The sequence below is a fragment of the Podarcis liolepis genome, assembly GCF_965112155.1.
Source record: "Podarcis liolepis genome assembly, contig: HAP1_SCAFFOLD_158, whole genome shotgun sequence".
Lineage (NCBI taxonomy): Eukaryota > Metazoa > Chordata > Lepidosauria > Squamata > Lacertidae > Podarcis > Podarcis liolepis.
In genome coordinates, this window is record NW_028148843.1 from 12,632 (window position 1) to 26,545 (window position 13,914).

A 13,914-nucleotide genomic window follows, 5' to 3' on the forward strand; every position below is an offset into this window, starting at 1 on the left:
CACAGAAGCGCTAAATCGTGCTTTGTACATGCACAGAAGTGCCGAATTGCAACACCCGGGCATGCGCAGACGTGGTGGTGCGGGTTGCGAACGTGCCTCCTGCACGGATCACGTTCACAACCCGAGCATCCACTGTACAGTGTACTGCTTTGCCATTTTTTAAAACATGCCGTTCCTATATTACTCCAAGCCTGGAAGACTGGGTTTCCCATGGATGTTAATTCTCTTCAGTAGATGAATCACCCAAGAACTGTCTCCCTGCCACAGTATAAGGGGTTAGGTTAGGGTTGACTTCAGGAGCCAATTATTAGGATAGATTAAGGTCGAGGGCCCTTGTGGTCTCTTCCAACTCTATGATTCTATGGTTCTATGATTCTTTAAGATAGAAACTCCAAGGTCAACCATCTTGCTTGGTGTAATTTCCCACCAGTAAGATCATAGCAACCAGCCCATAATAATTTTTTTTGGGGGGGGAGGAGGACGCCGACACCAACCACATTCTCCTAGATATTTCACAGTTCAAATCCATATTATAGCCTCTCCCCAAATCCGAGATTCTCAAACAGATGTGTCCCACCAATAGAAATCCCAGTTCTCCTTTGTGCAGACAAATCTGCTCCTTTCTAGCCCAGAATCCCAGAATTGTAGAGTTGGAAGGGACCCCAAGGGTCAAACCCCCTGAAATGCAGGAATGTCCTGTCTGAACTCACTGTTGGGGTTTGCTGTTAGCATGTGCAACAAGGCTTCCTTTATCAAGTTGGATCACTTGGGGTTCACTCAGTTCTTATTGTCTGCTCTGTGGGATGTAACCCACTGGTGCAGTCAAATGCAACATGCTTATTTCCCTAGAGTGGGCACAAGCAAGGGGACATCCAGTCAGTGTAACTTCCCGTTCCACTCGTCTGGATCATCCTTCCCCCTGCATGTGATCTAGGAGATAGGCATGGCCCTGGCTGACTCCATAAAAGAGCCGAGTCACGCAGCCATCCTCCCTCTCTTGCTAATCTCTTGCTTCCTGCTCTCCTGCAGCCATTTTGTTCTCTTGATGTAAATTTTGCTGTCAGCACATGATCTCAATCTCCATGCGAGATGAACTCACAGATTGTTATGTAACTACTAAGTAAAGCCTGCCTTTCAGGGATCAAATCATGAACTGAAATGTGAACAAACCTCTTGTTATTTCGAAAGGAAAGACTCGTTTCTTTATTCTTTTAAGAGGGATAAAAGGGGACACCAGGAACAATCCATCTGGCAAGCCAGATTGGATTACTTAACTAAAGAGATTCAAACAAATCTGCAAACTAGCTTCCTGCTATATTGAAGGGGATCTGCTCTGCTACATCACTCACTATGCAGAATAATACCAATACAGTGGTGCCTCGCAAGACGAAAATAATCCGTTCCGCGAGTCTCTTCGTCTAGCGGTTTTTTTGTCTTGCGAAGCAACCCTATTAGCGGCTATTAAAAGCTTAGCGGCTTAGCAGCTAAAAGGCTATTAGCGGCTTAGCGGCTTAGAAAAAGGGGGGGGGAGCGAAAAAAATCGCAAGACTCGCAAGACGTTTTCGTCTTGCGAAGCAAGCCCATAGGGAAATTCATCTAGCGAAGCGCATCGAAAAACGGAAAACCCTTTCGTCTAGCAGGTTTTTCATCTTGCGAGGCATTCGTCTTGCGGAGCACTACTGTACAATCCAAGAGTCCTAATTTTAATCTGAGTTACATCTTCATCTTCTTTGAATCCCTTCATTTTAGGAGGGGGAAAGGCATTTCTCTCTCAGCTAAACAATCTCTAGTTCTATGCCAGCCTTCCCTTCCTCCATTGTTCCAGCAGCATCAAATTACCCTGTGCAGCCTCTTGCTTGCAGTTTCCCAATCCCACTCTGTCTTATTTAGAAAGGATTATTCATGCCATTTCTATATCTAGTGTTCAGCTAGCTTACCTCCTCTTTTTCATTTTCAATAATAACCAGTTTGGATTTTTGACTCTCACAAAAGCTGTCTGCCTGACTCCAGTCTACTAGTCCTTCATCAAATAAATAGAGAGCCTCTTTATATATCTGCCACTTTTGACGATCATTTGAAGTGAGGTCATCTTTGAATCCAGCCAGAAATTGGGGGGGGGGGCGGAGAGAGAGAGGAAAACAAACAAACCAGTTTTAGCTGGACTGAAGGTCTTACAGATTTTATTATTATTATTATAGTGGTACCTTGGTTTAAGAGCAGTCTGGTTTAAGAACGAATTGGTTTACGAACTCTGCAAAAATGGAAGTAGTGTCCTGGTTTGAGAACTTTAACTCGGTCAAAGAACGGAATCCAAACGGTAGAATCATAGAATCATAGAATCATAGAGTTGGAAGAGACCACAAGGGCCATCGAGTCCAACCCCCTGCCAAGCAGGAAACACCATCAGAGCACTCCTGACATATGGTTGTCAAGCCTCTGCTTAAAGAGCTCCAAAAAAGGAGACTCCACCACACTCCTTAGCAGCAAATTCCACTGTCGAACAGCTCTTACTGTCAGGAAGTTCTTCCTAATGTTTAGGTGGAATCTTCTTTCTTGTAGTTTGGATCCATTGCTCCGTGTCCGCTTCTCTGGAGCAGCAGAAAACAACCTTTCTCCCTCCTCTATGTGACATCCTTTTATATATTTGAACATGGCTATCATATCACCCCTTAACCTCCTCTTCTCCAGGCTAAACATGCCCAGCTCCCTTAGCCGTTCCTCATAAGGCATCGTTTCCAGGCCTTTGACCATTTTGGTTGCCCTCCTCTGGACACGTTCCAGTTTGTCAGTGTCCTTCTTGAACTGTGGTGCCCAGAACTGGACACAGTACTCCAGCTGAGGTCTGACCAGAGCAGAATACAGTGGCACTATTACTTCCCTCGATCTAGATGCTATACTCCTTTTGATGCAGCCCAGAATTGCATTGGCTTTTTTAGCTGCCGCGTCACACTGTTGGCTCATGTCAAGTTTGTGGTCAACCAAGACTCCTAGATCCTTTTCACATGTACTGCTTTCAAGCCAGGTGTCACCCATCTTGTATTTGTGCCTCTCATTTTTTTTTGCCCAAGTGCAATACTTTACATTTCTCCCTGTTAAAGTTCATCTTGTTTGTTTTGGCCCAGTTCTCTAATCTGTCAAGGTCATTTTGAAGTGTGATCCTGTCCTCTGGGGTGTTAGCCACCCCTCCCAGTTTGGTGTCATCTGCAAATTTGATCAGGATGCCCTTGAGTCCATCATCCAAGTCGTTGATAAAGATGTTGAATAAGACCGGGCCCAAGACAGAACCCTGTGGCACCCCACTAGTCACTCTTCTCCAGGATGAAGAGGAACCATTGATGAGCACCCTTTGGGTTCGGTCAGTCAGCCAGTTACAAATCCACTGAGTGGTAGCATAGTCAAGACCGTATTTTACCAGCTTCTTTACAAGAATATCATGGGGCACCTTGTCAAATGCCTTGCTGAAATCAAGGTAGGCTACATCCACTGCGTTCCCTTCATCTACCAGGCTTGTAATTCTGTCAAAAAACAAGATCAGGTTAGTCTGACATGACTTATTTTTCAGAAATCCATCCTGACTATTGGTGATCACAGCATTCCTTTCTAGGTGCTCACACACTGTTTGCTTAATGATCTGCTCCAGAATCTTCCCTGGTATTGATGTCAGACTGACTGGGCGGTAATTATTTGGGTCCTCTCCCCCTTTTTGAAAATAGGGACAACATTTGCCCTCCTCCAGTCTGCCGGGACTTCGCCTGTTCTCCAGGAATTCTCAAAGATGACTGCCAGTGGTTCTGAGATCACATCTGCCAGTTCTTTTAATACTCTTGGATGCAGTTCATCTGGCCCTGGAGACTTGAATACATCTAAATTAGCCAAGTATTCTTGTACTATCTCCTTAGTTATTCTGGGCTGTGTTTCCTTTGCTGAATCATTTGCTTCAAATTCTTCAGGTCGGGTATTGTTTTCTTTACTGAGGCAAAGAAGGCATTGAGGAGTTCAGCCCTTTCTGTGTCCCCTGTTTGCATTTCACCATCTTCTCCTCTGAGTGACCCCACTGTTTCTTTGTTCTTCCTTTTGCTACGAACATACCCATAAAAGCCTTTTTTGTTGCTTTTAACCTCTCTAGCAAGCCTCAGTTCATTCTGTGCTTTAGCTTTTCTGACTTTGTGTCTACACGTGCTGGCTATTTGTTTGAATTCCTCTTTGGTGGTTTCCCCCCTTTTCCATTTTTTGTACACATCCTTTTTTAATCTTAACTCAGTTAAAAGTTCTTTAGATAGCCACCCTGGCTTCTTTAGGCTCCAGCTCTCTAATTCTTTGGAGCGTAGCTACACGTTCCTCCAGTTGCTGGACTTTGTCTTCTAAGAGGGCAATCAACATACAGTTGCTGCAGGTAAAGCTGCCTGCAACCTTTGGCAAGATGGCAAACATTGCGCAGGAACCGCAGACGACTACAGCTGTTCCCTCACCCTCCATCTTGAAAATGTGTCGTTGGGGGTGTCTACAGTGGTCCTCCATCTTAAAAAGCGTGAAGACAGGACAAATAACCCCCCCCCAAAAAAAAAACCTAGGTCTCCCCCAACAAACGTTTGAGACTAGCTCCCCTAAATCTAAAAGCTCTGATAAGCTCCTCCCACAGCTAATCACCTGACTCAACAGAAACCCTGCCCCCTCTGACCTTTGCACAGGGAGAGCAGCTAATCAGCCACAAAGAAACACACACACAAGAAAACCCTTTTGCTCCTCCTTCAGCTGCTGCCCTACAAGCTCTGATAAGCTCCTCCCAAGAAAAAGACTTCAGACTACATGTGATGTGGGACAGAGGAGCTGAGCAGCAAGAAGACTAATTATTGGACTGGATTGCTATGTTACTATATATGCATATGGAAGGAGAGGAAGTTTTATTTTAATTAACATTAATTAATGATTTAGTAGGGATTGACAATCTGATAAGTAGCCTCACTTGTCAAAACTGGAAATGTTAAATAATGTATGTGCAGGAATTGATTGCTAGAGAGCTGTTTGAAAAGTAAAAATATTGTATTTTGTAAGGTTATTTGTAATGTCTGAAGATAAACTAGAAGTAATCAGGAAATATGATGCAGCATGAAGGAGAATCATTAACATGTCTAGGAAGACTTATGGGAAGTCAGATTTGGAAAAATGTTAAATTTGTTTTAATTAGTGACTAATTTGTAAAGAAAAAATGAAAATCAATAAAAAAAATATTTGCCCCCCCAAAAAAAACCCTACAGTTCCCAGGATGCTTTGGAGGAAGCATTGAGTGTTTAAAGTGGTATGATACTTCACAGTGCAGATGGGGCCACAGTCTGGGGCTGACCTGAGAGGGGATTCTGGCCTCTCAATCCTATGAAAGACTTTCTGATTGTGCTTTTAGCAGGAGTTCCTGGAAAATGCAATTAAAAACGAACAGCATGACTTCTGGATTGGGCTCCGTCATTACGTTGGATGGAAATGGATAGATAACACTTACCCACCACGATAGTGAGTCTTGAAGCAACGTTTCTCTGTTTATTGTATTGTAGAAACTTTGCTAAGAATTTGTTTTTTACTCTTCATTGAAAGCTCTTCCTGTCCTTTGCCTGCATCTAGAACCCAGCAGAGTAATTTATTTCCATTGCATTTTATGTTCCATGTCAGAAAGGCGGTTTTGTAGGGAGGAAGCAATATTATATTGTCCAGCTTCATCAGAAGTGGTAATGCTGCATAGTTTGACGGGGCTTGATAGTAGTTTCATGCTCAACAATGAAGGGCTTCTACACTGAGACAAGAAATCACCCCACATGGCAGGGGCTGGTCCAGTAGGGCGAATGTGCCTCACTAACCTCAGTCTGTCCTCAGCCTTCTTATACCTACAACCAATCTTGGGTGGAGCTGAGGTGGTTCTTCCAGTCGTTGCTTCCACATATGGTTAGTCTCCTTGCCTTCCACTCTGCCACTACTTATGGGCACCAGCCACCTAGGACTCCACATAGCCAAATGCCCCCTCACCCATGCCTTCTCACAGTCTCTCTCCACTTTCACCATGTGCGTGGACACTGTAGTCCTTCAAATCACCCCAGTTCTTCATCTTCTTCAGCAATCACTTGTAGCCATGTAAGATTTTCTTCCATGAACACAGTCTTAACAGTGAGTCCGTAAGTGGATCCACACGTCCTTCCACAGTGAGGACATAGGTTTCCTGGTGGGAGTTGATCACGGTGAGGGTTTGCCAAACGTGCCTTCCTCTTAGCACGTTTCTCCCTTTTGTCCTGAGTTTGAGTGTCTTCAAAGTCCATGACACCTTTAGTAAAGGCTGTTCAACTGGAGTGCTCACAGGCCAGTGATTCCCAATTGTAGGTGTTTATACTACATTTTTTAATATTTGCCTTGAGAGTCTTTAAACCTCTGTTGTTGGCCAATGGCATTACACTTTCCATTTCTAAATTCGGAATAGAGTAGTTACTTTGGAAGACGATAATTAGGCATCCGAACAGCATGACCAGTCCATGACTAGAGCATGGTGGCGACAGCATGTCCCCTTTGCCTCCCCCTCAGTTTTGATCCTCTCCATTTTTTGGAAGACCAAGCAATGCTTTTTGACCTCACCTTGTTAAAATATGATAGTTTGCCTCTTTGAACAGAGACGAAAACATAAGTGTGGGGAATTCTACTGCTTCTTAAATGTTTGCTGAAGTGTAGGAATGCAGGTACACAAGGCTTGCTTTGTACCATAGTATCATTCAGTGGTTATTGTTGCTTTCCACCATCATCACCCCAGTCAATCATTAGCTCTGGCTAACAGAATGAAGAATCTACTAGAACCGCAGGATCCTATGTCCACACAGAACTAATGAGTGTGGAGAAAGAGAATAGAGAAAAGGCTTTCTCCTACTCTCATAACACTAGAAGTCATCTTTCTTAAAAGCCACATTTCCCTAAGTGTGTGATTACACCCCCTGAGGGGCACTAGAATGATCCAAGGGGTCGTTGAATAAAAATAAGTGGGTGGAAGAGAAGAGAAGAGAAGAGAAGAGAAGAGAAGAGAAGAGAAGAGAAGAGAAGAGAAGAGAAGAGAAGAGAAGATTCATCTGTTATGTAATGACGCTTACTGCCAGGTTGGGCTCCGTTGTGGGTTGGCAACAAAGGTTCCCCTGGATCTGGCAATTGCACTGGAGGGGAGAGGTTTTCAAAGGCTAGGGTCAACTTTTGGGCTTCACCCAGACCCAGGAAGTGGATCTCAGACTGCCTGCCTATTTGGCCCATGAAAGGCAGGATGGAGCACTGGCTCTGCCCCTGGAATAGATCGGACTGAGCCGGTAGTCTTAACTCTGGTCCGCTCCATGGAATTTTAATCTTTCTTTATTAGGTTGTAGGATATAGGTAGAAACAGGGCTTTTTCAGGGGGAACTGACGGGAACTCAGTTCTGGGACTTCTCAGGTAGGTTCCAGAACCTCTCAGGTGAGTTCTGGAACCTCCCAAGTGGGTGCAATTCAAAGAGAAAGAGGGAGGCATTCATGGTGAGTTCCGGCATCTTTTTTTCTAGAAAAATAGCACTGGGTAGAAATACAGACACATAAAAGAATGCAAATTTGTCACTGCATCTTTTATTTGTTTGCTTAAAAAAGGTTGGTTCCTGGGGGAGGGGGTGCTGAGTATTTTTATTTTTTTTCTGAAAGGAGGTGGTAGGCCACATAGGTCTGGGAGCCTCTGCTTTAAAGCCTTCCACGTTGGTGGCCATCACCACCTCCTGTTGAAGTGAGTTCCACAGGTTAACTCCATGCTGTGTGAAGAAGCCTTTTCTTTTTTCAGACCAGCTTCATTTAATGCCCTGGAATCTGAGGATTCTGAGAGGGGGAGATCTCTTAATGCTGAAATAAAGTACACACCCCACGTTGATGGATAGGGACACCAAGCCAGATGTACGGAGTATAAATAAATTAATAATAATAACAATAACAACAACAACAACAACAACAATAATAATAATAATAATAATTTGCTTCTCACTGACTCATTGATTTGTGCTTCCTTTTCTTTTCAGTTATTGGGCAGTCGGTAAGCCAGACAACCACCTTTATAAACCAGTCGGTGCAATAAAAGCAAAGTGTGCAACACCACTGCGATGTTGGGAGAACTTTCCCCGTCTTGATCAAAAAAGAAGCATATGTAAGAAGAAGCCTGATAAACGATGGTTCAATTAAAACTCTTCGTGGACAATGAATCGACCCACCTTTAATAGAAGCCATGATCAATTATCCAGATTATGGAATTAAGGGCATGGAAGAGATCAGGTCTCAGACACCAGCACTCAAAAGCCTTTTGTCAATCCTGCATCCTCAGGTGACCTGATTTTGCAACCTCAGATAATGGAAACTCCTGGAAAATAAAGCAAGGAGGACTCAGTCATAGCCCACTTTCTGTTGCAATAATTAATCCAATACAGCCTTCCCCAACCCGGTGCCTTCTAGGTGCCATCAGCCCTAACCAACAGGTTGCGTTGGAGGGCACCAAGTGGAGGAAGATCGATTAAGTATACCTGCTAGAGGGGAACATTTTACCAGATTGGGGGGGCAGAGGGGAACATAACACTCTTCTTAGGGATGACTCCCCCTATTGGCAACAGGAAGGGTCTTCGTGGCCTCTCTAGGGGAGGAGTCACCCCACTTCCCCCAGACCAACTCTGTTGCAGTCAGAGCAGTGGCGTCTCTCTCCTCTTTATTTCTGAGAGAATTGGTCTTCCTGTGAGTGTGACAGTTTCCACTGTCTTGTTCTATATTACGACTTCCAGACGTCTGTTGGCTTATAACCTGCCAGGCATGGGCCCGCTATCAGTTAGTAATTCACCACACTTCGACCAGTGGGGTCAACAGAGAATCCACAGCTCCAGCAGTCTTCCAGCTGAACTTCAGAGTTTTCCTGCTTTCCAGTAGTCATCTTTTTCCAGAGTTCCTGGTTAAGAAAAACCTCTGTCCCACTCAGTTCAGTTCTAAGTATAAAGGGTTTATTGTCTCACAAGACAAAGATAAATGTACTAACTACTGTAATACAGTTCTTCTGGTCTTAGAAGTAAAGAAACAAATATACAGAGAGATCCACCAGCTCTTTACCACGCTAGCTTACACTATGCTGTGTAAAACCCACCAAACACAGTTGCTCACAGACTCTCGCCTTGTTGCCCCCAGATTACAGAATGCAATGCAGACTTGACTTCCAGTTTCTGCTCATATGCACATTCCTGAGAAAAAGTGAGGTTGGATAAGTCAGCAAGCCTGACTTTCAGTGTTGTACTGTTGCTAGGCAACCCTGTGCACCTGGCATCCTATCTCTAAACAAGATATTTAGATCCAAACAAGCAATTTCACTCCTTTTTCCAATTATACCTTCTTTGCTTAACTTCTTTGAATGTCTGGATTAGTCCCATAGTGTTCTCCTGTCCTTAAGAGTTGTTTTGGTCCATCTCCTGTGTCTTCTCCTCTTCCCTTCTGTGGTTTCCACCATTTTGTGCTTTAAAAAATGTAAAAAAAAAAATCCTCATGTGTATTCCTCCCTATCATCTTGAATATGACTGAGGAGGGAGTATGGGGGTATTAGTGTGAGCCCAGCAGGGCTGTGGAGTTCCAGAGAGGCTCACTTAAGTGTGGTCAGGCCAGGGACTTCCCACTTCTCTCACACAGAGCAGAGACACTTTGTTTTCTATACAAAAAAGTTTCAGAAGGTAGGTAGGAGGCTTCCTCCTCCTGACTCAGAATCAAGTCTGCTTTCACGTCCAGTGGGGGTGAGGCTGTTGGCTTTCACACACCGTTGGAAGGATGTCAGCTCAGACAGGCAGGTGATTGAGACAGTAACACAGGGATATGCTCTAGAGTTTGCATCTCACCCTTGAGGAATTTTTGTCCCAACACCTTGTTCCCAGGTTCTGGAGAAGCACCAGAATTTTTGGTGGCTATAAATCATCTCCTGGAAGTGTGTGTCTGTCTGTGTGTGTGTGTGTGTGTAGTGAGAGCTGGACCAATAAAGAAGGCTGATCACCGAAGAATGAATTCTAGTGCTGGAGGAGACTCTTGAGAGTCCCATGGACTGCAAGAAGATCAAACCTCTCCATTCTGAAGGAAATCAGCCCTGAGTGCTCACTGGAAGGACGGATCCTGAAGCTGAGGCTCCAAGACTTTGGCCACCTCATGAGAAGAGAAGACTCCCTGGAAAAGACCCTGAGGTTCGGAAAGATGGAGGGCACAAGGAGAAGGGGACGACAGAGGAAGAGCTGGTTGGACAGTGTTCTCGAAGCTACCAACATGAGTTTGACCAAACTGCGGGAGGCAGTGGAAGACAGGAGTGCCTGGCGTGCTCTGGTCCAGGGGGTCACGAAGTGTTGGACAAGACTAAACAACAACAAATACACACACACAACACACACACACACATATTCTTTATATAATTAATTTTACAACATACCAAAATTTAAAAAAGAAAAACTTGGAAAGTAAACAATGTATCATATATATTTTATTTCGGCTCCCCTCCCCACTCTTTCTGCAGTTCCTTGCTTTTATAATATTTTACTGCATCATCTATTGGAAAACAGAACCATCAAACCAGTTGGTCCTTAACAGAGGAAATAAGGGGTCTATTCGGTATTCAAAATATTCACTCCAGAATGACATCCAAATGATCTTTTTCTGTTTCCTTGTATTTTTATTTTTTGTTTTTGTGTAATTTTTTTTCCTCTGAAATTTTAATAAATATCATTTTTTTAAAAATGATCTTTTTCTGTTAGGCAATATTTTCCCAATCTTCCAGCCCAGCTATAAGGCTTCTAGCAAATATGTAAACTAAGTATTTTCCAAGAAGAAGAAGAAGAAGAAGAAGAAGAAGAAGAAGAAGAAGAAGAAGAAGAAGAAGAAGAAGAGGAGTTAGGATTTGGGACTTCCGGGGTGGCGCCATCGGCAATAGCGGACTCCCTCTGATCTGGAGGGACTAGCTCCGCACGAAACAGGTCTTTTCTGCTACGGCGAAGCGGGGACCCTTTGAAAAATCACGGGCGGATGAAGCCTGTGACCATGGGACTCGGCGGGCACCCTTAGCGCCCCCCCAACCCGCAAAGGAACCCACTAACGGGCTCCGAAGCGAAGAGGGGGAAGTGGCGCGGTGCTGAGAGTCAACTGCTTTTTCTGTGGAGCAAAGCCACATAGCCGTTGCCAGAGAGCGCTGCCTTTTTCCTGGGACAATTTGGCTTCTAAAATAATCATCCGTGAGTACTTAAATTTCGGACAATTGGACTTTAAATCAGGATTTGCGAGCAGAAAGGAATTGGACTTAAAAATTTACTTCAATTTGGCACTGAAATGGGAAGGTCTAAACAGGAAGTCAGCCTTCCGTTTCTTTGTAGACAGAATAAAGCAAAGACAACGTAAACTAGAGCTCAGAAAATCGCTTCTAAAAGATTATCTTTCATCATTTAAAATTGTTGAACCCACCCTTCGGCAGCAGGAGAAGAAGGGGGATCTTTTTGGGGGGGACTGTTTAAACCTGCAGAAGTGAGTTTAAAGTAAAGTAACTTTCCACCGTCCTGATCCTGGAGCGGGGTGTCAGGACTGACGTTTGAAGCTCATTGACCAGAGAAAAACGCTTTTGACAGATAGTTAAGAAGAGAAACATAGTGATTCCACTGTTCCCTTTCGCATTTTAAAGGAACAAACATTGACAAAATATCTCAAAAAGGAAACTTTGTTGCTAGATTTGTCCTTAAAAGAAAAGAACAAATAGAAGTTTCCCCCCTAGAGGGAGACTGTGAAAGTGTAACTAATTTCAGGGAGCTTGCAGCTGTTACAGATTACAATCATGGGAATAGACTTGTGACCTCGTAGGACAATGTATTCAGAAGCTCTGTTGTGTGCTCTCTGTAAAACAAATGCCCTACTGGAACAGTTAAATGAGAATACGGATTTGATGCGGTCAGAATTTTTGAACAGGCAGTGGGAAACTATGTGGAGCCCACCCAGGAATTGGATCAGGAGTTTGCCCTGACAGAACAGATGAGAGAAGAGGATGTTGATGAATCTTGGGCGCCAGAGATGGAGGGAGCTGTGGCCCTGAAGGAACATGAGCTTTTGGATTTGACAAATGAACTTGGAAAAAGCCAGATTTGGAAAGATAAAGTTTGGACTGGTTTTGAAATGGGGGGGTTGGATAAACCCCCCTATGCAGGGATGTTTGGACTTTCCAAGTCTGGCAATGGGCCGTGAGATGTTCGGGGCTGTGGAGGCTCTTAATTTTGGAGGCATTCTGAAACATGTTTTTAAATACTATATGGAGTTTAGTCTGGACTTTGGAAAAGGGGCTGATTTGTTGAAAAGGGTCAAAAACATTACCAAGCTGGAGTTCCCACGAGTGAAAGGAGAATATGAAGAAGAGCCGCGGAAGGGACATGGAAGAGACTTAAGGGCCTCGGATATAAGGTTACCAGGTTAATGCGCTAGATCAATGGATAAAAAGGACTGACAAAACCCGGGACCAGGAGGAAGGGATGCTGGATGAAGATTGGATTGTTTTTATCTCTCTTTTTTATTACTAGGATTGGTTTATAAAATTGATGAATGTTAGAAAAATGTTGAAACGAAATTACTTGGCTTTAGTAAAAATGTCTAATGAATTAGGCAAGGATATTATGGTTATGAGAAGTTGGTAAAAATAAGATTTAAGTTTTAAGGTTTTCTATAAGATAAGATGAAAATAGATTAAGGTAATGTAATGACAGAATATTAAATGTTTAATGAATTAGGCAAGAATATTATGGTTATGAGAAGTTGGTAAAAATAAGATTTAAGTTTTAAGGTTCTCTATAAGATAAGATGAAAATAGATTAAGGTAATGTAATGACAGAATATTATGAAATATGGAAAGGATTTGCTGCGATAATTAATAACTAGGATACAAAAAAAGGGAGGAGGAGGAGGTCAAAGAATGAAGGTAATGAAAGTTGATGATTCGAGAATGATGGATTTGTTTTTATCTGTTTGTGGTGTATTTTTGTTTGTTTGTTTGTTGTTGTTTTTTGAACCTACATTGTGTGATGTGGTTTGTTTTCCTTTGTTTTCTTTTTTCTTTTTTCTTTTTCTGCTGTGTTTTTTTCTGTAATTTAAAATTTTTTTCAATAAATATCATTTTTTTTTTATAAAAAAAAGAAGAGTTTGGATTTGATATCCCGCTTTATCACTACCCTAAGGAGTCTCAAAGCGGCTAACATTCTCCTTTCCCTTCCTCCCCCACAACAAACACTCTGTGAGGTGAGTGAGGCTGAGAGACTTCAGAGAAGTGTGACTGGCCCAAGGTCACCCAGCAGCTGCATGTGGAGGAGTGGGGAATCGAACCTGGTTCACCAGATTACGAGTCTACTGCTCTTAACCACTACACCACGCTGGCTCCCGGACTTTCTGCTCTATGTGGAATGCTGATTGGCTGGCTGCCAGTCCCAGTTAGGGAGCAGCAGAAGCTGAATGGGAAGAGTTCTAGAATGTTCTGCATCAAAGTAGGAGGTGGTTGGAGCTGTTGAAGGAAGGAACATCTGTCTGCAGGACGAAGCTGAGGCCAAGAGAAGATCAGCTGATGGGAGCATCACGGTATCCAAATAGGGGCAGAATGGGGTGGGGGATGTTATTCGTATGAAACTGCCTTGTACTTAAGGATGCGTAGATTAGTCGGTTTCTCATCCATGTCACTTTCACATGTGTTTCATATGTGTTTATTCATAAGTCCATTCCATCCCGTTTCTATGCTGAGGTGTGAATTTTGACAAGAAAGAAAATTCGGTATGAAAAATTGTATTCAAATATGAGTTTTAAACACAAACTAAGTGTTTAGATATATATATTATTTCGGCACACACGTTTCTGAATGTATTTATCACAAAGTAC

The 13,914-nt window shown here is 43.2% G+C and overlaps 1 long non-coding RNA gene across 2 annotated transcripts; it reads left to right on the top strand.

The window, feature by feature from the left end:
- The first annotated feature begins 5,245 nt into the window (after positions 1 to 5,245).
- LOC310699020 lies at positions 5,246 to 8,949 on the top strand. 2 transcript variants are annotated; one of them, XR_014521891.1, is made up of 3 exons: positions 5,261 to 5,505; positions 8,046 to 8,893; positions 8,935 to 8,949. It is a non-coding gene; the product is annotated as an uncharacterized lncRNA (long non-coding RNA). The 2 variants fall into 2 exon arrangements; XR_014521890.1 differs by lacking the exon at positions 8,935 to 8,949 and having other exon boundaries at positions 5,246 to 5,505; positions 8,046 to 8,406.
- The last annotated feature ends 4,965 nt before the right edge of the window (positions 8,950 to 13,914 follow it).